Below are 22561 nucleotides of genomic sequence, written 5' to 3' on the forward strand. Positions count from 1 at the left end.
TAAGAACTTTGACACCCAGCATGTCATCTTTCTTGCTAAGGATATCCTAATGAAATTCAATCACGTGTGGATAAGTTTTAAAACCTTTGAAATAATAACACCTGAAAAAAAATCATCTGTGGCCTCTCCATAAGAATGTGACACAGGGGCTTGAGGTCCAAGGCCTGGATCACAGATGCAGTCCTCTGCTGACCTTCCTTGACACACATCTAACTCACTTTAGAGGTCAATGGCTCAATTTGGTCCTATTTCTTCCCAATATGGGTAAAATGTGCTTCAAAATCATTATAATTCTCAAGTCAAAACCCCCTCAGCTCTTCGTGTGACATAATAGTAAGGCATGTTTTCCCATGGATGTCAACAAGCCTGTGGTTTGAAAATTACTATTTTAACCCCGTCTCTCACCAGCTGATCACTGCATTAGAGCTACTGAGGATTCAAACCTCTTAACTCACCTGCTTCCCTGAGTTACCTGAAGTCCAGCCTCCAACTGTGGTGAAATAGATGGATTCCCACTTTGTCTCATATTCTTCTCTAGAGGCAGTGGTCAGTTTTCACATACAATTCTAGAAAGTTCCCAAGACCCAGGCACAAATGACCTACTGCTTTACCACAGCCTCCTACCCCATAGAGAGGGCTCCTTAAGCTCCCAACGCAAGGGCCATCCTACTGGATGATGATCACTTCATCAATGAGAACAGGATGAACATGTTCTAACCTCACGATGTGATAACAGATCCATGTTCTTTGGAGGATTAAGGTTCCTGCTGAGGTTGCCTACTTTGTGTGAGTCTATTCTAGATGGAGAAGATCCGGATTACTGAAGAGCTTGGCACATGGCAGGGATACTCCGTAAATACTGGTTGGATGGATGACTCTATCATAAAACGCCTGCCTTGAGGACCAGCATGGGAGGAAGGCACAAAACTCCCCTCCCACATAGGTGCTTCTGCCTCTCCAAACTCTCTGACCCAGTTACTGGAAAGAAACTTGAGAAATGTAAACTTGAGCCAAATATATCACTGGTTCATTCTGTTTCACAGATTTAAGTAGGCTAAAGACCACACGAAAACCAAGCCAGTCTGCCAAAAGTGAGGCTAGCTTTCAATCAATAATGATAGTTTACCAACAACTTCACAGAGATCCTACAGTATAAACTACACCATTGGCATGTTAAAATAGTTCATATATAGTTTAATACATTTATATGTACTCTCCCATTTTAATAGGCAAAATACATTATTAACTATATGGCAAAAACCAGAATATGGCTGGGTGGTGGCGCACGCCTTTAATCCCAGCACTCGGGAGGCAGAGCCAGGCGAATCTCTGTGAGTTCGAGGCCAGCTTGGTTTCCAAAGCGAGTTCCAGGAAAGGCGCAAAGCTACAGAGAAACCCTGTCTCGAAAAACAAAAACAAAAAACAAAAAACAAAAAAACAGAATATGTATTAATGATAATCTATATAAGCAAAATCTTAATATTCCTTGATATTTTACTTTAAAAGAAATAACATGTCAATTAAAATGAGATTATTCTTAGACAAGAATAGTAATTCAGTAAAACAAAGGATAGTAGCTAATCTATCAATCGTGCAATTTTAAAATGGTCGTGTCTGGGGCTAAGAATATAGCTCAGCTTGCCAAGCATGTTCAAGACCTTAAATGTCATCACCAGTACTCAACAAATAAACAATAGCAATGGTCACATTCATGTTCATGCTTGAAATAAGCAAAATGCCTGGAAATATATGATCTGCTGAACTGACCCATGAAGAAGTATAAACTAGAAAATGACCTATGACAAATAAAGTGATTGAATCAGTAATCAAATTCCTTCCAGTAAAAGGAATCATTTAGCCGGTTGGCTCTGATGATGAATTCTACCAAGAATTTACAGAACATGAAGCCTTCTTGAGGTCTTCTACAAACAAGAAAAGGATGAAAAAGCCCTTCTTGTTCTTTGAGGACAGCAATCCTAATATTAAGGTCAGAACAGACAGTAGGAGGAAAGAAAACTATATAGCAAATGATCTTTGTGAGAACAATGCAAAAATCAATAAAATGCTGTAGACAGAATTTGACAATGTATTCAAAAGTATACACTATGACTGACGTGGTTTATATTGATTGTCAGCTTGGCAGGACCTGCACATGTCTGTGGAGTGCTTTCTAGATTAGAATAATTGAGGTTGGAAGACCCTGAATATGGGCAGCACCAGCCTTCCTGACTGTGGATAGGATGTGACCAGATGACCTCTGACTTCTGTCCCCATGTCCTCCTCACTGTGATGGACTGCATCCCTTCAAACTACATCACAATAGACCCTCCCACTGTGATGGACTGCATCCCTTCAACTACATCACAACAGACCCTCCCACTGTGATGGACTGCTTCTCTTCAACTACATCACAATAGACCCTCCCACTGTGATGGACTGCTTCTCTTCAACTAAGTCACAACAGACCCTCCTCCCTTCAGTGGTTCATGTCAGGTACATTGTCACATCAATGAGAAAACAATAATGTGACCATGTGAGATTTATTCCCAGAATGCAAGGATGGTTCAACATTTTTTTAAAAACTCAATAAATATAACCACACCAAGTTAAAAAAATAAAAAGGAGAGAAGTCATTTGTTTGAAGCATAAGAAGTATGTGACAACAATCCAACCCATGTTCATGATAAAAATTAAAACTCAATAGAAGGAAACCTCAGTATAATAAAACATGGAAACCCAAGGCTTACATTAAGACTTGTTAAGACTGAAAAGATTTAAAATAATAAAGATTAAAAGATTTCCACCTAATATCAGGAACAAGACAAGGATGCCATCTATTCAGCATATTGGTAGAGATTCTAACCAAAGTAATGAGGAAAAAAAACATTCAAATTAGAAAGGAAGAAGTAAAAAGTGTTTGTTCACAGATGACGTGCTGTTACATGTAAGAAGACTTAAATATATTTCTCTCTCTCTTTCTCCAATCCTTTTCCTCCCTCTCTAAATTTTATAGCCAATAAGCAAATAGTCAAGTTGTAAGATAAAAATCATAAAATCAGGGCTGGAGAGATGGCTCAGAGGTTAAGAGCACTGGCTGTTCTTCCAGAGGTCCTGAGTTCAATTCCCAGCAACCACATGGTGGCTCACAACCATCTGTAATGAGATCTGGTGCCCTCTTCTGGCCTGCGAGCATGTATGTAGGCAGAACACTGTATACATAATAAATAAATAAATCTTTTAAAAAAAATCATAAAATCAGATGCAATTGTATTCTCTAGTGATTAATAATCCATGGAGGATATTAAATAAGTAATTCCATTTGTGGTAGTAGAAAAAGAACAAAATACACAGAAATAAACAACCAAGTAGTTAAAAAACTTATACATCGAAAACCACAAACTGCTGAAAGAAATGAAAGATGAAGTGAAAAGATGCCCCCACTCATGAGTCGGAAGACTTACTACTGTTAAAGATGCCCCCACTCATGAGTCAGAAGACTTACTACTGTTAAAGATGCCCCCACTCATGAGTCAGAAGACTTACTACTGTTAAAGATGCCCCCACTCATGAGTCAGAAGACTTACTACTGTTAAAGATGCCCCCACTCATGAGTCAGAAGACTTACTACTGTTAAAGATGCCCCCACTCATGAGTCGGAAGACTTACTACTGTTAAAGATGCCCCCACTCATGAGTCGGAAGACTTACTACTGTTAAAGATGCCCCCACTCATGAGTCGGAAGACTTACTACTTTTAAAGATGCCCCCACTCATGAATCGGAAGACTTACTACTGTTAAATAATTTGCAGAGTCAATATAATCTTATCAAAATGGAATTCTTTCAAAAATAAAAAAATTCCAAAATTCACATAGACTCTCAAAAGATAAGTAGAAAAAATAATGTCCAAAAATAAAGACAAGGTTGGAAAACCCATAGTGCCTGATTTCAAAGAGAGCCATAACACTGTAGTAATGAGAGGTGTTACGTTGGCATAAAGATGGACATAAGACTAAGAGAACAGGACAGCCCAGAAAAGGAAATGCATGCACACAGGGTTAATTAATTTTCAACAAGCATACCAAGACCATTCAGTGGGAAAAGGAGAGTCTTGTCAGGGAAGAATATTGGAAATTTTATAGGGCCGGAGAGATGGCTCAGCAGCTAAGAGTACTGGCTGCTCTTCCAGAAGGACCCAGGTTCCATTCCCAGCAACCAGTTTCGGGGGATGCAATAGCCCTCGGCCTTCACTGACACCAGGCACACACATGGTGTGTTCATATATTTGTCAGCAAAACACTCAAACACAGAACAAAGAAAAATCTAGATATCCATATGCAAATGAATGATTTTGAACTGTTACTTTATACAACATACAAAACAAAAGCAACATACACAAAATGTGCCCAGAGAGCACTCTCTGCTCTTCCAAAGACCCTGAGTTCAGTTCTCAGTACCCACATCTGGCAGCTTATAACTGCCTGTAACTACAGTTCCAGAGCATCCCACACCCTCTTCTGCCATCCTGGGTACCCACACACACACAGACACATAAACATAAATAAAAATACATATCAAAGGCCTGTAAACCTATGAACCTTTGAGAAGGAACACGGGAGACTGATCCCTCACCATCAAAATAAAAACTCGGCTGCAGGGATGAACCTCGTCACGGGGGTGTGAAAAGACAGTCCATGCCTGGGAGAAAATATATACAATCGCATAATTGGTTAATGTCTGGAGTAGACAAATAGATCCTACAACTCGGTAATCTAAAAAAGTCAAATTCAAAGACAGTCCTCGCCTGGGAGAAAAGATACACAATCCCATGTATTGCATAATGGATTAATATCCGGAGTAGACAAAGAAATCCTACAACACAGCAATCTAAAAAAGTCAAATTCAAAGGTAGGCAAAGGTCATGATAGATGTCTCTCCAAAGCTATACAAGAGGCAATTGGACACATTAAAAGGCTCTCACTGTTGTAAGCTGTAAGAGAAACGCAAACCACAGCTACCGCGTCATCCTTCCACACCCACCCACGATGATGGCCGCTGCTTTCCTTACAGTCACTTTCCTCGCTGCTGTGACGGAACTCCTGACAAGCAGCTTCCGGGAGGAAGAGCTTAAGTGGACTCGTGGTTTAAAGGGACACAGTCCATCGTGGTCAGGAAGGCATGTGGCAAGCAGGCTCTTTGGCCACAGAGTATGCAGCTGGGGCTCCTTACATCTCAGTAGAATAGGAAGCGCAGACTGAGCAGGAAGTGGTAGGGATCCTGGCTAAAATCTCAGGCTTGCCCTTCAACAATCCAGTTCTGGTTGGGCCCCACCTCCCAAAGATTCCATAACTTCCCAAAATAGCACCAGTAGATGAGAACCAAATTGTCGAATGTGAGCCTGTGGGGGTGTTTCATATTTAAACCATAACAGCCATAATAAAGGCAAACAAAGTAAGCACTTCCAGAGTAATTCAAGCATTCGGGAGGGTGAAGGCCATCACTAGCCCAAGCTAGCTTGGAGACCCTGTCTCAAAAAAACAAAATTTTAAGAAGTACTTTTTTTTTTTTTTTTTTTTTTTTGGTTTTTCGAGACAGGGTTTCTCTGTGTAGCTTTGCGCCTTTCCTGGTACTCGCTTTGGAGACCAGGCTGGCCTCGAACTCACAGAGATCCTCCTGGCTCTGCCTCCCGAGTGCTGGGATTAAAGGCGTGCGCCACCACCGCCCGGCTAAGAAGTACTTTTTAAGAATATGAAAATTGGGAGGCAGAGGCAGGCAGATCTCTCAGTTTGAGGCCGGCCTAGTCTACATAGCAAGTTCCAAGACAGCCAGAGCTACATAGAGAGACCCTTTCTCAAAAAGCGACAAAACAAAACAAAAACAAGAGTGTGGAAAAAATAGAATTGCTGATACAACTGCAAAAATTATACCAAAAAATGCAAAAATAGTACAGTCACTGTAGAAAGTTTGGCATTTTCTTTAAAAGCCAAACATAAAGTTATCATGTTTTCTTAATCAGTTTGGTCAGCTATAACAAATCACCATAGATTCTGTCACACACACACACACACACACACACACACACACACACACACACACACACGAAATTCTTATACATGCTATGATACAAATGAATCTTAAAAACATATATTCAGTTATACAAACCACATAAATAAAAGGACAAATATTACACAATTTTTACTTAAATGAGATATCTAAAATTCATAGAGACCGTAGAATGAGACTAGCAGGGGGATGGGGAAGAGAGGAGTGGAAAGCCACCGTCTAAGGGATAGAGAGTTTCCGTTGGGTGACCGTGAGAACAGAACACAGGACACTCAGTGTCCCTGAATTAGGCACGGTTGTGCAGATTCTATCCTAATAAAAGTGGCCACATACATACAAGCAACACTAAATGGACTCAGCAGGTTGTATTTATATATTTATGCTTATAAATGCAACAATAATAACAAAAGAAAAAGAGCCCATCCCCACAATATATCATAGTTAAAACACCAGGTATACAGAAGAAAGAAAGTGTATAAAAGTCACAAGGGGGGAAAAAAAAACACAAGGCATATATAGGAAAACCCACCAGAATTACAGCTGACTTCTCAATGGAAATTTTGAAAACCAGAATCTTTCTTATTTCCAAATACAAACATAACCCCAGGAGTCCAGGGCAGCAGTAATGTCACCATTTCTTCAGGAAAAATTGTGAGAAATCAACCCCATGGGGCCAGTCTGCAAAAACCTCTTCTTTCAACTCAATTTTATTGCCAAATTATCTCCCTCAAAAATGAACATAGAGATTCCCCACACTCAGTACGCTCTGGATTTGAATATTGCAGATAAGGGAGATTGTAGCCTGGATTAAAAGGATCCCAAATTAAAGAGATTTCTGATTTTTAATCTGTTAAATTTCCAAAAATTATCACCTCAAAAATATTTCCCTTCTCTTACAGCATTCAAGTCTAGTGCTCGAAACATAGAGGGAGCACAAGGGGACTTCTGGGAAGTTAACGTTTTTTTTCTTTTTGAAATTTTTAATTGACATATCGTCCATTTGTGCTTAATTATGGGTATAGAGAGTCACAGTTTAACCCATATATATGACAATGCAATAATCAAACCAGGGTCGTTCATATTTTAACCCCTCAAACACTATTGGTTCTAGGTAACGGAACTCTAATTATTCTGGTGTATGCTAACCTACCCCAGACTGTACCCCTCAACCAAGCTGTAGAGCCAGTCCCCCACCGAGCTGCGTTTCCCCCAGACTCCTATGTTTCTCTTCTCCCAACCCCAGCCCACCCTTCAGTGACCTCTGTTCCACTCTCTACTTCGAAGTTATCAAGTCTTTTGCTTTTGTTTTTTTTGCTTTTGCATGTATAAGAACATGAAAGATTTGTACTCTGTGAGTTGTGTTGTTGTTTTTAACCCAAGGGCTGGTCAGAGGAGTGAGTGTCGTTTCTGCACCTTCTCTGAGTGTGCTAAATGTTGATTCCACACCTTTACAGTAGCAGTCCTATCACTAAAGGCACACATGTCAACAGGGAAGACATCTCTCCTGTGAAGTACACCACAAGGTCCTTGCATTTCACAGTGCCCAGTGATGGAATGGCCTGTCCAAGGTCACGTGCAACGCTGGGGAAGAGTGGAGGCTCCAGCTCAGCCTTGGGTCTGTCACTCAAAAACATGAAATCTCTGTTTCAAACACTTATCCACAGTGTGTTCCTAGTCACTGGCAAATCTTGTACAACGTGTTTCCAGTCACTGGCAAACCCTGTAATACCATCACACTAGCGCTAATACAAAACATTTTTTGCCCATTTAGACTTATTTTTCCCATGAAATTACTGACCTGATGTCTGGATCAGATATCACCATTTAATTTGGTGTAACTCTGCTTCTCTCTAATAATGTGTAAAACCATCATTGACCATAAATATGATTACAGTGTTCTGCCACATGACCCGACTTAATCAATCTGCTATAAATACCTCACGGATGATTGGAGGCACATCGAATGGGCTCATTGCTTTAGAAAGAAAATAAAATCACCCCTCTAGGGAACACTGACATGTTCAATATGGAAAGGGAGACAAGGTTTGGGCTCCCTTGACTTGCACATTTTTAACATCTATTGCCTTCTCAGTTGGTACCAACTTTTCCTTTTGCTTTAGATAACTTGATACTAGAAATGTGTGTGATTATTTTTATTAATGAACATAATTTGATTTTAAGAATAAATGATCAAGAAAGATCAAGCAATAGCAACAGTCCAAATTTGAGGATGCACAGTCTGGGTGTGAGGAAGTACTCAGTCTGGGTGTGAGGAAGTACTCAGTCTGGGTGTGAGGAAGTACTCAGTCTGGGTGTGAGGAAGTACTCAGTCTGGGTGTGAGGAAGTACTCAGTCTGGGTATGAGGAAGTACTCAGTCTGGGTGTGAGGAAGTACTCAGTCTGGGTGTGAGGAAGTACTCAGTCTGGGTGTGAGGAAGTACTCAGTCTGGGTGTGAGGAAGTACTCAGTCTGGGTGTGAGGAAGTACTCAGTCTGGGTGTAAGGAAGTATACTGTGGTGATATTGTACTTGTGCATCCCAATAAAGCTTATCTGGGGATCAGAGGGAAAAGTCAGCCACTATATTAAACATAGAGGTCAGGCCGTGGTAGCACACACCTTTAATCCTAGCATTTGGGAGGCAGAGATTCATCTGGATCTCTTTGAGTTCAGGGCCACACTGGGAACAGAGCCAGGCATGGTGGCACATGCCTTTAATCCCAGCACTAATTAACCATAGAGGTCTGGAGGTCTATACAGACAGACAGGAAGTAATAGAGCTGGGTGGAGAGAGGAAGTAAGATGGCAGGGCACAGAAAGGTATATAGGTGTGAGTATACAGGAAGTAGCTCTCTCTTGGGCTGAGGATCCCCTAGTGGTAAAAACTTGTGGCTTGGCTTATTCAATTCCTCTGATCTCTCAGTTTTCACCCTAATATATGGCTCTGGATTTTTTTTATAATAAGACCATTTAGCAATTCGTATTATAGTATACAGTCAAGAGGTCAGGAAGACAAGTACAAGCAGGAAATTCCAAGGGCAAAAACCTAATTCTATCAGATAAGGTTGTAATTTCCATAAAGAAAAGTGTGTAGAAATGAAAGGCTCTCAGGAAAGTGTTATGTTTAGTGAAATAAACCAGACTCAGAAAAGCAGACCTGTGAGAAGAGACAGAGGTCTTAAAGGAAGAGGAAACAGGAAAGGGTGAGGGATATATGAGACATGAAAAGGGGGGGCGATTTGGTGGTGGAAGGAGCCATCAAGAGTGGGAAGGGGGTACAGAGGAGGGCAAATAATAATAACAATAACGAACTGTAATGATACACATGTGCTGGGATAATCTTTTGTACACTGTGTGAAGATGTGTCTCTGTTCTTCCTCACCTGCCTAAGGCACCTTCTGATTGGTCTAATAAAGAGCTGAATGGCCAATCGCTAGGCAGGAGAGGGATATGAGGGTGTGGCAGGGAGGGAGAATAAGAGTGTGTGTGTGGGAGAGAGAGAGAGAGAGAGAAAGAGAGAGAGAAAGAGGAAGAAGAGAGAAGAGGGGGACGTCCAGGGCCAGAAGCCAGGCAGCTGACAGACAGACAGACATAGAGGCAGCAGGAAAGTAAGATCTACAGAAAGAAAAGGTAAAAAGCCCTGAGGCAAAACACAAAGAGAAACAAGTTTATTTAAGTTAAAAGAACTAGCCAAAAATGAGCCTAAGCTAGACCAAGCATTCAAAACTAAGAATAAGTCTCTGGGTCACGATTTGGGAGCTGATTGGTGGCCCAAAAGAAAAAGCCTGGTACACTAATTTTCATCACAGATTTTACAAAACACATTGTACAGTGAGCCTTCCTAACAGGCCTGTGAGGCAGGTAATAAACCTGCTCCATTCTGCAGATGAGGAAAGAATGCTCGTGACATCCAAGCACTAGTTAAAACCCCACAGCTAAACAGGTAAGCAAGGGGCTAGGGACGAAGCTCAGTGCTAGTGTGCCTAACTTAGAAAGGCTCTGGGTTCAGTTCCCAGCAGTGTAGCCAATCAATCAAGCAAGCAAGCAATAAGTTGGGCAATAAATATAGCACGCCTAACATGAGCAAGTAAAAATTCAATCCCAGTACAGCAATCAACCAGTCAATCAATCAATCAATCAATCAGGGTAACTCATTGCTGAGTACCCACCTATCATGCGCAAGGCACTGGTTTCAGTCCTCAGCACAGCAGACAAACAAATCATTTGGGCTGAGGACATCATGGAGGCAAGGCACTGGGCCTGCATGCAGCATTTAAGTCTGTGGTTACTAGATCTATGTGACGTTTGAATAGGTGCCGGTGGGGATTTCAGTCGTCTCTCAGAAGTCTTGCACACCACTGAAACCTTGTGTTTTTAAAACAAAGACTCTATATGTAAAGCATTACGGAAATGCCATGATTAAAGGATGAGGTTTAATTTGTTTTATACAGCATGCAAAAAAAATTGCCCTTGACCCTAAGCAGAGCATGTTAGCTCCATTCCACCTCCTATAATCCAAGGCTGCCTCAAATTCACCTTTTCGCTCCCATTTTCCTTTGCAAGCATTAAAGCCCTCAAGAGTAGAAAATCCTTCCCTCACAGCCTTCTAAGTCTGAAGCTGGCCATCTTGATCCTCTCAGAGGTTTCTTCTAGCTTCTTTCCCTCTTGTTAGGGACTACTAGAGACTTAGTAACCAAAATAGCCAGAAAAAAAAATGCATTCCATTGTGCCTTTCCTATCTAGGTGTTTAAATGCCAGCGCTATCTTCTACCCACCCCATGATCACTCCTAACAGCACAGCTGTCAGCAAAAGGACAGACAACCTGGGGACTTGACTTGACAGAGCACAGATTTGTCACCAGTCAAAAATAGATCACCCACCACTCAGAAGGGCACAGGACACCTTTCAGCCCTATCTTGGTGGCCTCCAGACTTCAGGGAAACACACCAAGCACTTGACAGAGTGAACATACAACCAGAGAGCCTTTCAAAATAGCTTCATTTCAACGTGCTCACCAAGGACGAGGTGACAGTGAACCTATAAGGTCACATATGAACATACTACATGTCCACAGTGATCAAAACCATCAGAAAGGACAACAAAGGCCCGAAGGACAACTCTCCCAAACCAACAGCCGATCCTGCTGTCTTATTTCCGAAATGAGCAATGCCACTCAGTTTACCGATGAGTCAACTTGCGCCTTTTCAGGTGGGCTGCCTGCCCTGACAGAAGGCTGTTTGGAATACAGTCACTTCTCAGGAGACCAAGATCCTGGGCATTTAGCTCAGTGGTAAAGTGTCTGCCTGGTATGCAGAGACCCTGGGTGTGATTCCCATCACAACCCCGACTCCAAAAACATGACTGAAAAGAAGATAAGAAAGAAAATGTAAAGATCCACTATAATCATTCAAGGTTTTTGTTTTTGTTTGGTGTTTGTAGTTGTGGTTGTTGCTGATGTTGTTGTGAGACACAGTCTCCTATATCCCAGACTGGTGACAAACTCACTATGGCCCACAGATGACCATAAACTTCTCAGCCTCTGTCTGGACCTCCCAAGCACTGGAACTATAGTCACATATCCCCATGCTCAGTTTATGTTGTGCCTTAGCCCAGAACTCAGTACATGTAACCAAGCTCCAGCCCTGGCCCCCTTTCACATATTATACCAACAACCCTATTTGTCTCATTCACACTTTTGAGGGTAGGGGATTGTTTTCAGGGGCCCAAGCTACAAGAGATCTACATCCGATGCAAGCACATGACTTGGTTATGCCGCTAACATAGTAAAACAAGATCCTGACAACAGACCTGATTTTCTGCTAGAACTTTTTAAGAATTAATCAGCCTTTTCATTCAACTCTACAAATGAACAAGATGGGTTAGTTCTATAGAAAGGCCTTTTTTAATGAAAATGGTGTCTTTTTTTAATTCATTTATTATATATACAGTGTTCTGTCTGCATGCATGTCTGCATGCCAAAAGAAGGCACCAGATCTCATTATGGATGGCTGTGAGCCACCATGTAGTTACTGGGAATTGAACTCAGGACCTCTGGAAGAGCTGTCAGTGCTCTTAACCTCTGAGCCATCTCTCCAGCCCTAGAAAGGACATTCTATGCATCCAAATGTGGTTTCTCATTCCTAGTGAGAACCTGCCCGAGGGTGCACAATGTTCCAGAGCATGCATATTTAGAGGCAGAAGAGGGTACACATTAAAAGCAGCCTTTCACAAGAGCCTAATCTCATGTGAGAACAAGTGAAGTTCTCCAAGTTCTTTTGATTTGTTGCACTATGTTTGGGGTTTGCCCTCTCTAACAATGTGTGTGATAAATAACAATCCTTGTCTATCTTCTCCTTAAATGACATTGCGGGAACACTATTTCCATGGACCTCTCTAAAAGACAAATGAACTCACTCACATGCTCATCAAAAGATAATTAGTACAAATCTTTCAAAGTGAAGGCTATAACCCTGTCATCTGATACAGAATGTGCCTTAAGTTTTCTTGCTTCCTTGACCAGAAACTTGTTGTTTTATAATTTTTTTGTTTTGTTTTGCTTTGTTTTTTGAGATAGGTTTCTCTGTGAAGCCCTGGCTGACCTGGATCTCATTTTGTAAACCAGGCTGGCCTCTAACTCAGAGATCTAACTGCTTCTGCTTCCCAAGTGCTGGGATTAAAGTCCTGTGCTACCACACCTGGCTTGCTTGACTTAAGTAAAAACATTTTCAGAAATTACATAAAAATCCAGCAAAACAGATGATCTGTGCTCTCTGGCTATTCACTGAATTGCTCTTGCAGTCAATATAGTAGTCTTTTTATTTGTTTGTTTGTTTGTTTGTTTATTATTTTGAGATAGAGTGTCTCTACATAGTTCTGTCCTGGAGCTTGCTATGTAGACCAGACTGGCCTTGAACTCACAGAGATCCAACTACCTTTCCCTCCCAAGTGCTGGGATCAAAGGCGTGCGCCACCACGCCTGACTCACTATAGTAACCATTTTAATTTTTTGGAGAATTTGAAGTTTCTCCTCTTTTAGAAAACTAACTTGACATACTCAGTTTGTTTTCTAAAACAAGTCAGTGTGCTTCAGAAATATGAATTGGGAGCCTTAACTGATTTTCTGGCTGAGACAAATCATTTAAACTGGCATTGAAAGAAGAGTCTCCTTGAGTAAATGGAATGACAGAACATTCCCAAAGAGCAGTAAGAGAAAGACAACTGACTAGCCATCTGAAAGACACAACTCAAATCGGACGGAATTTACAGACACCCTCTCAAACTCTCTGTGACAGATTAGTGAAACCCAAGGCCCCTCCACCCATCTGACAGTGACAAACACCTCAGTGTATGTGGTACAATAGCAGGTCCAGATCACACATCCATTCAGTGCCTTGAGGTGAAAAACACTGCCTTTGCCATTAATGACTATCTGTTTTCTGTGCTGGGGGTGAAGTCCAGCACCTCGCATCTGCTGAGCAAGTACTTGAGCATTCAGTTACAAACCCAGTCCTTGTCATTAATGTTATGAATTAATGAAATGCAGACTTATTAGGTCTGAGGCACCAAATGCCCACAAAGCTGAAACTAGATAATGCCAAATGTGAAATCTAGAAGGCGGTTAAGAATTAGATGAGATGCCAGGCATGGTGACACATGTCTTTAATCCCAGCACTCTAGAGGCGGTCTGGTCTACAGAGAGTTCCAGGCCAGCCAGGCCCTTATAGTAAGACCATCTCTCAAACTGAAAATTAGATGAGACTAAAACTTCAAACTTTGTGATCATAATAACCCAAAATACAAAGGCGATGCCTAAACCACAGTGATAGGACATTGACAGACAAGACCCGGAGATAGATGGCTACGGCTCTTTCTTAGCAGAAAATCCCAATCAGCAAATGTAGAAGGAATGAGTGTCCCAGCAATCCATTACAGCAGCCATGGTAACTGACTTGGCCCCACTAACGGATGCTAAAATTATCAAGTGGGGAAAACAAAAGACAGTACATTTGCACAGTCCTATATGTCCCCCTGGAAACACTCTCAGCTATAAAGGAAAAACAGCAACTTTTAACTTCGCAACTAACACTTCCTTGATGGAATACTGAGCACAGATGCCTGGGAAGGATGCCTTTCTCATCAGTCAACACATGCCAGACGAACTCAAACCAGGGAAACTTCCAACAGAAGCTGGAAAGCCACAGCCCCCCTGAGCCTCCGCCCCATTTCCTAAACGATGTCACACTGGGACACGGCCCTGTCATTCAGCTGCCTCTTATCTAAGTCTGCTTCTCGGCTACAGCAGTGAAGGTGAGTGACTGCAGAGGCCACATGGCCTGCAAAGCCCAGGACACTCATCTGACCCTTGATAGAAAGGTTAGCTGATCCCTCGGCTGTGAAATAACAAGTTAATCTCTTGAAAAGTGTCACGGGCGGTGGTGGCGCACACCTTTAACCCAGCACTCGGGAGGCAGAGGCAGGCGGATCTCTGTGAGTTCGAGGCCAGCCTGGGCTACCAAGTGAGTTCCAGGAAAGGCACAAAACTACACAGAGAAACCCTGTCTCGAAAAACCAAAAAAAAATAAAAAAGAAAAGTGTCATGGTCACAAAGGGAAGAAAGGACTGAGGGTTTTCACACCGTGGAGATGTAGTAACATGTCAACCAATACCAGATGGGACCCTGAATTACATTCTGAAGTAAAAGAAAGACCTGGACTGGTGGGACGGCTCAGTGAATCAGGGCACAGGCCACCACGCCCGACGACCTGAGTTCAGTTCCCAGACTCCACGTGGCTGAAGGAGAGAACTGAACTTTGCAAATTGTCCTCTAACCTCTGCCTGTGCTCTGGCACCCCTGGTCACTCTCTCTCTCTCTCTCTCTCTCTCTCTCTCTCTCTCTCTCTCTCTCTCTCTCTCCTTCTTTCTCCCTTTCTCTGACACACAGACACACAGACACACAGACACACAGACACACACACACACACACACACACACACCACAAATTAAATGTAGAAAAGTTGTGGGTTTTTTTTTTTTAATGAAAACAAAGGCTGAAATGCTTTCGGTGTGATTTTTATTACTTGGAGTGTATCAATATTCCACTCTTGGTTTTCATAACTACATCACGGTTATACAAGACATGGATAACTGACACCCTGAGGTGAAAGTGTATGGGAATTTTATGGAGCGCTTGTTTTTTTAAAGTTTTCTGGGATCTAAAGTTATTTCAAAGTAAAAAGTTAGAAAATAGCTGTGATGGCCTGTCAGCCTGTTCTGAGCCCGGCGGCTGCAGCTGTCGCCTCCCGGCCACCAACCTTCCAAGATTCATGTTCATGGGGCTTAAAAGCAACTGTAAAAATAATTCCAAAGTCAGCAACACTTAGGCCAGTGCCCGAAGGCAGGCGGGAGTGACAGAGAACACCCTTGCTTCAGCCGCCACTGCCTTTGAAACACTCGCCGCTGGGGTGTGTGTGGACCCAAGTCTCTCCCGTGCTATCTCTCAAGGGCTAAAGACAGGTGGCATGTGGGGATGCTCAAGGAAGTCTCAGAAGGGGGCATCAGGGCAGACCCATGGCAGAGGAGATCAAATCTGACAGCAGAGGGAGACAGCTTGTCTTGGGGACGCAGGACCAGGTCTGTCATCACTTTCACAAGCAGTCCTGACAAGGGAGTGAAATGTCTTCAGAAAATGTGTCACTTCATTGCTCAGAGGCTGTCACTGCATGGTCAGTGGTGCATTGGGAGAACAAGCAGGTACCCACAGGGCAGAAGCATGCCGCACCAACTCAATAGTTTTTCATCCAAACAGATGGAAAGAATCAGAGACTGCTGGGGTGGCACACAGATGGTAAACTGCTACTTGCCTAGCAAGCAGGAAGCCCTGGGTCCAATCTCCGGCACCACCAAATTGGGCATGGTGGCACACATCTGTAATCCTAGCACTCCAGAGGGGAAGTAGGAGGATCAGGAGTTCAAGATCATCCTCAGCTATTGGGCTATAGTTTGAAGTCAGCCTGGGCTACGTGAGACCCTATCTCAAAGGAGGGAGGGAGTGGATTGCAGACCTTGAATTTGAAGAGTGGGAAGAAGAGATTTGATTTGCAGCCCTTGGAAGCATCAGCTGAGCAAGGCCCTCTCCAGAACCACCCACTTCCTTCAGTTGAAGGATCACATTTGCCTAAAAGCTGCAGAGCTGGGGTCAAGAGGAAGGCCCAGCCACACTGAGCCATGAAAGGTGGCTGGGAGCCTCTCCCTGTTCCCTAGCATCTATCCCTTCATCCCCAGGTGACGGATGCCATGGGCAGGGCACAGGAGCCTGGGCTGGTTAGCTGCATGTGTCACCCCCAGAGCTGGCCAGCCCTTGGCAGGTCCTGACTCACAGCTGAACACGCGACTCTGAGAGGCCCAGGCTATCCATCATGCGGAGACAGGGAGCCGCAGAAGAGATGAGGCTCCTGGCCCCTTTGCATGGCCTGAGCTCCTCCTCCCGATTTAAAAGCCACAACCCCAGAGATGAGGAAGAACCTGCCAGTAGCCAGTGCCTTTTGGAGATGGAAGAGGAAAGAGTTCATGAATGAGCCATTTGGACCGGAAATCACCCAACGGGGGCTTCCCGGGTGGAGCCATCCCTCCCTACTCTGAAAATTCCTTCATCACTTCTGCTCGGAAGGAGGCGACACACCCTAGAAGCAAACCCACCGCCCACTCCCTGGCTTCTGTCCCACCGAGGACATTTCAGGGTTGTGCTAAGCAAAGTAATCCTAATTGCTTTCCTCCAGAGCAGCCTGTGTGACAACAGGTGCCAGCTGACAGGCCATGACTCCACGTTTGTGGGTTTCATTGTTTTTAAATTAGCTTAAGTAATTGTTTTCGAGTCATTTTACCCTTCCTAGGAAGCTCAGATGAGGAGGTAAGAGGCAGCAACGCTAATCTAGAAACGCAACAGATCTCTGCCACCTGTGGCACCAGAGGATGTGAGCTGTGAGTGACAATGGCCAGATGACCCACTCCGGGGCCGTCTGCACCAGTCTGGTCTGCCTGAATGGGAAACTGGTGGGAGCAAGCCTCAGTCTGCCAGGGCCTCTGGAAGGCGGTCCAGCCACACACTAGCCATGCACTAGCCTTGGACTAGCCACACCTCTCTGCAGAAAGCCCCAGCTGCCAACATATAGATAGACCTCCAGTCTTCAGCTGCCCATTTGACCATCTGGCCTTCAGAGAGGACCCAATGGTTCATAGGGACTTTAGTACCCATGTTGTGGGCAAACACCATAGATAGGAAACTAAGGGGCTAGGGACCATACCTTGCTAAAGTAACGAAGACTATTGGGGTCCAGCCCCTTTATAGTCTTTTCCCAGAGTTCCAGAAGAGATGCTACCAGTGGTGAATTAATTAATCTGAGGGATTCTCTAATGAATCTATGTACACAAAACTCTTTAGTTCATTAACTTTATTCTTCTGAATCAGTTCTCTCTACACAGCTTCTATTCTGCTCTCATACTTAGCTCCTTTCTTGACTGATATTTCTATCTTAATTTCCCTTCTTAGTTCTGCCCCATCCTAGTTCTTCCTAACATAGTTCTTCCCCATCTAATTCTCCCTCCTAACTCCCCAATCTAGTTCCCTTTCAAATCTCTGAGGTTTACAGTTATATGTTCTGGCCAAAGCGGCTTGAATTCTTCCAGAGTCAAAAGGAGGGGTGATAAAATCCATACAGGGCTGTAACTGTCAGCTCTCATTGCAACCCAAAAGGGAAGTGACTAATGGGGAATGAATCAACTAAGGGCTGAATTCGGTTAAGAAACAGGGGATGTATGTGCTCAAACTATCTTCTTAGAAGTGGTTAGGTAAAATGTTAGGAGTCTATAAGTCCCTGAGTGAAAATAAAACTGCCTTTTTTAACTCTGGTGCCGAAATCCATCTCTGCTGTGCCATTTTCTGGCAGGGCAGAGGAAGAGTGCACTCGGTAGCTAGGCAGCCTGTGTCACAGCTTGACGTACCTGGTAAGTAAAAGTCCTTTAGTTCTGAGTTAATTGTTAAAGAGAGATCTAGAACTAGAGATAGCACTTCTAAGACTGAGTGTTAAGCTTAATTAGCACATCCACTAAGCCTTCTCTAAAGATAACCTGGATGCTTATCTATCTACAGTCTGTGTTAGAAAGTCTGGGCAGTATCTCAGATAAGAAAGATACTTTCATCCAGAGATGGTCCTGACCAGATGTTGCTAATGACAGTAATTACAGAAAAGCCTGAAATCAGGGATCTTGACTGTGATTGTGTTAGCGCAGTTGGATGAATTCAAATATTCCAATTGTATAGGGGAATTTGTGCCCGTGAATGATTCAACCACACTGTTAGAAGTTCTTGGGAAAAGAATCAAACCGGTAAGCTGCACAAGAAATTCACTCTAGGACACAGCTAATATATTCAAAAGCCAATGTCACCAAGACCCCTGGAGGCTTGCCTTTAGTCAACTGAATTCCTACTTCACATTTCTGCTGCTCACAGCACTAAAGAACAACACTAACAGAAGACAGGATGGTTATTAGAAGGAAAAGGCAGCCAACAAATACCTTTTGGGTCCATCCTATGCAGTACGCACTGTACCAGTCAAAATAATATTTTTTCATCCTTGTCCTGACCCTGAGAAGAAGACAGGAGCATTTGCCAACAAAAATTAAGTTCCTTTTTTCCCCTTTCTTTCCTATTTATTCACTTGTTTGCTTGTTTGTTGTGGTCCTGCAGATGTTGGGCAAATATTCTTCCACTGAACTACACTCCCAACATGGAGGCTCATTTTATAGACTAGAAAAGCGAGGCTCAAGAAAGCCAGGATTTCTGCCCAAGTCCACCAGGCTACTTATCAGAGAATGCTGGCTCACTGGTGCACCAAATCTGACTCTGGTGGGAGCCATACTTTTCTCTGTTGTGGGCTCTCTACCTGGGGTAAGTAGATGCATGTGTTCTATGTCCCCAGGAAAAGTTCTGTAACACGATACTAACACACTCTTGGTGTTGAATGAATCAAGAATAAAGTGCCTTCTGGCTTAGTTGGGAAGCAGCAAGCCCTAGAGGGTGGGTAGATCCTTTGTTTCAAGTGAATTGGAAAGCCATTATTTTACCAGCCAGCTTGATATCAATATTCTTGGACAAATGCATATTGCATAAAGATGCACATGAAAGACAAGCCCATTGAAACCATGTGCTTTAAGATACTATGTGTGGCAAAAAAAAAAATCCCTAGGGAGACATAATATGCACACATCTATTCCCCCAGATAGGGAGCCTACACAGTCCTAAGTGTAGATACCAAAAAAGTCCAATTTGATAAATCAATGAGCTTTACTGAGGTTACAGGATATGGGTGAGGGGTTACTTGCAGGAGCAGAAATGACTCAAAGACAGCTATATCACCAAAGCCCACCCTTCCATGGGAGACAGCTCGCACAGCTGGGAACCTGGAGCACACTGCACAGCCTGCAGGCAGCTCAACAGGTTGGAGAGTGTCCTTTCTAGGTACCTTGGTTGGTCTAAACCTCTTCCAGGCAGCTGGGCTGATTTCTGCTTCTTCCAGGCAGCTGGTCTGGTTTCAGAGTCTTCTTGTGCATTTCAATTTGTCTGAGATGGACTCTCAGCTTCTGTTGTTTACCCCATCAGGGAGGGGCCTAGTGAAGCTGGTCAGTTTCAGGGACTTCCTGAAGCTATCCTGAGGCGTTCACTTGCCTGCTCAGGGAAGCAATGCACCACTGTGTGGGTGAAGTGGCTGGCTCAGCGGATTAAGGCACTTGCCACCAAGTCCAATAACCTAAATTAATCCCCTGGACCCATATGATAGAGGAAGACAATAGACCCCAAATAATCTGTTCTCTGAGCTCCACCTATGCACTGTGACACAAATGCACACACACATAGATATGCCCACTCACAAAACAAATAAATAAATGTAAAAATTAAATAAATAAAATGCATCCATTAAAACATATGATTAGATCACGTGGAACTAGAAGTCCAGATGGTTGTGAGCAATTGTGTGGGAGCTGGGAAGCAAAGGCTGGTCCTCTGGAAGAATAGCCAGTGCTCTACACCACTGAGCTATCTCTCCAAACCCCATTTAAAAAAAAACCAAACTCTTAAATACATAAACAATGAAAAATAATGGATAGCATTCCAGTTTTCCCAAATTTACAAACAGCCCAAATATGTCTTCAACTAGCACCAACTTGACCCTTGACCTCATTTTAAAAGTGAAAAATTTTAGAGAGTTGAATTTTAATAAAAATTTACCCATTTTCAAACAAATTACATTTCAATATTTTAACTTTTATTTCTGTTCGTGCCTCTTGCATCCCCCAAAATTTGAAACCAAATTGGGTGAGAGGAAGAAAAAATTAGTGTTTGTTGATTCCAGCAAAGCCCATTTTGGCTATGTTAGGTGCACTGGCCACCCTTGCAGAGGACCTGCATTTGGTTCCCAGCACCCACAGGATGACTCACAACTATCCATCACACCAGTTCCAGGGGGTCTGACACCTTCTTCTGATCCCCGTGGACATCAGGCATGCATGTGGTGCACATACATACACAGAGGCAAATGCTTGCACATGTAAAATAATAAATAAAACTTAAAGGAGAAAAATAATAAATAAACTTGGCACAACCAAGGACAAGAACTTTTTCTTCTCTACAGACCAGTGGTTCTCAACCTGTGGATTGTGACCCCTTGGGGGAGCAAACAACCTTTTCATAGGAGTCGCCTAAGACCATCAGAAAACATGGATATTTACATTATGAGTCATAACAGTAGCAAAATTACAATTATGAAATAGCGAAAATAATTTTATGGTTGGAGTCACTACAATATGAGAAACTGTGCTAAAGGACTGCAGCATTAGGAGGCTTGAGAACCACTGCTAAATAGACCCTTTGTGGCTTTGGAAACTCTTAGATAAAGCAATGTAAAGGGAAAATAGTCTATAACTATAGAATGTTACCCAGAAAGAAAGCACCATGTGGACAGTTCTGCAACACACAGGACTTCAGTGTGAGAAGCGCCTAGCAGCGTTAGTCATTACTACTGACACAAGAATTTCTAGCTGCCGCTTCCTCCTAGGAGCATTTGTAAATACTACTTTTTTCTGTTATGCCTGTTTAAACATCTTGTTACAATCATTCCCTGCATTGTTGAGCTACAGACTATTAAGAACACCGCTTTCAATCTCTCCTGAGAAATACAGGGCACTCATCTAGGGTCAGCAGCAACAGGAAGCAGGCACTGGCAGCAAGAGGACACTGATAATTTCAGCAGATCCCCATTTCAGCCCCTGGAATGCACAGCCGGTGCCAGAGCCGGTGCCAAATCTCAGCACAATAGCAACGTCCTGGTTTTACCCTTAAGCTTTTGGAAGACAGAGAGAAACGGATTCAGTTCTTAGAGTGATGCAAAAAGACATACAGAAGTTACAGCCTAGTCCTTGGAGGCCCTGGAAGGGGTCCAGCACCTAAGATCTGCATTAACTAATTATTATTGTAGGCAGTTGCCAAACAAATCCTACCTGAAGCAAGCCTCACCCTCATCCCTTCTAGTCCTCATGGACTCCTACGTCTATCTGAGGAATGCAAGAGCACACCAAAGACGTGTATATCTCTCTTTGATATATGAGGAAATACAAGCTCGGAGACCTTGGAAGACAGGACAGAGCAGGTAGGTGACATTACCAAAAACGAACTCAGGTCTGTGTGACCAAGTGCCTGACCAGTCCATCTGAACCCCATCGCTGCCACATAGCAGCTAAACGTTACTTCTTCGAATTCCAGATCCTCTGCTATAAAATAGACGTAGGAACAACCTATCTCAGAAGGTTGTTTGAGGACCCAATAAAGTCCCATTTATTTTAGAACCACATTTTGTGAGCCCATAATACCCGTTAGTTGCCAATAATAATGGTGGTGGTGGTGGTGTGAGTAGTGGTAGCAGTGGTAGAAGTAGTGGTGTTGGTGGTGATGATGGTGAGGGTAGTGATGATGGTGATGGTGGTGGTAATGGTGGTGGTGGTGGTGGTGGTGGTGGTGGTGGTGGTGATGGTGATGATGGTGATGGTAGTGGTGATGGTGATGGTGGTGGTGATGGTGGTGGTGATGGTGATGGTAGTGATGATGGTGATGGTGGTGGTGGTGATGGTGGTAATGGTGATGGTGATGGTGGTGGTGGTGGTGATGGTGGTGATGGTGGTAATGGTGATGGTGGTGGTGATGGTGGTGATGGTGGTAATGGTGATGGTGGTGGTAATGGTGATGGTGGTAATGGTGATGGTGGTGGTGATGGTGGTGATGGTGGTAATGGTGATGGTGGTGGTGATGGTGGTGATGGTGGTAATGGTGATGGTGGTGGTAATGGTGGTGGTGGTGATGGTTGTGGTGATGGCGATGGTGGTAATGGTGGTGGTGGTGGTGATGGTAGCAATCGCACGTGCAACTGTGGTGGTTTCGAGGATAGTCTCTGTTTTT

General features: G+C 43.3%; 1 protein-coding gene across 3 annotated transcripts in view; it reads right to left on the minus strand.

Moving 5' to 3' along the window:
* Positions 1-22561, minus strand: part of Rbm20 (RNA binding motif protein 20) — a 205513-nt gene that overhangs the window by 147922 nt on the left and 35030 nt on the right. The window contains exon 1 of one of the 3 annotated variants that reach the window (XM_052761010.1): positions 4980-5047. The exons of the other annotated variants lie outside the window; for them this stretch is intronic. The gene's annotated coding sequence lies outside the window, so the exon portion shown is untranslated. Of the gene's footprint in view, positions 1-4979; positions 5048-22561 lie in introns of those variants that run through there. 3 annotated transcript variants of the gene reach the window in all.

Source organism: Peromyscus californicus, unplaced genomic scaffold, assembly GCF_007827085.1.
Source record: "Peromyscus californicus insignis strain IS unplaced genomic scaffold, ASM782708v3 Scaffold_4__1_contigs__length_199733344, whole genome shotgun sequence".
Taxonomy (NCBI): Eukaryota; Metazoa; Chordata; class Mammalia; order Rodentia; family Cricetidae; genus Peromyscus; species Peromyscus californicus.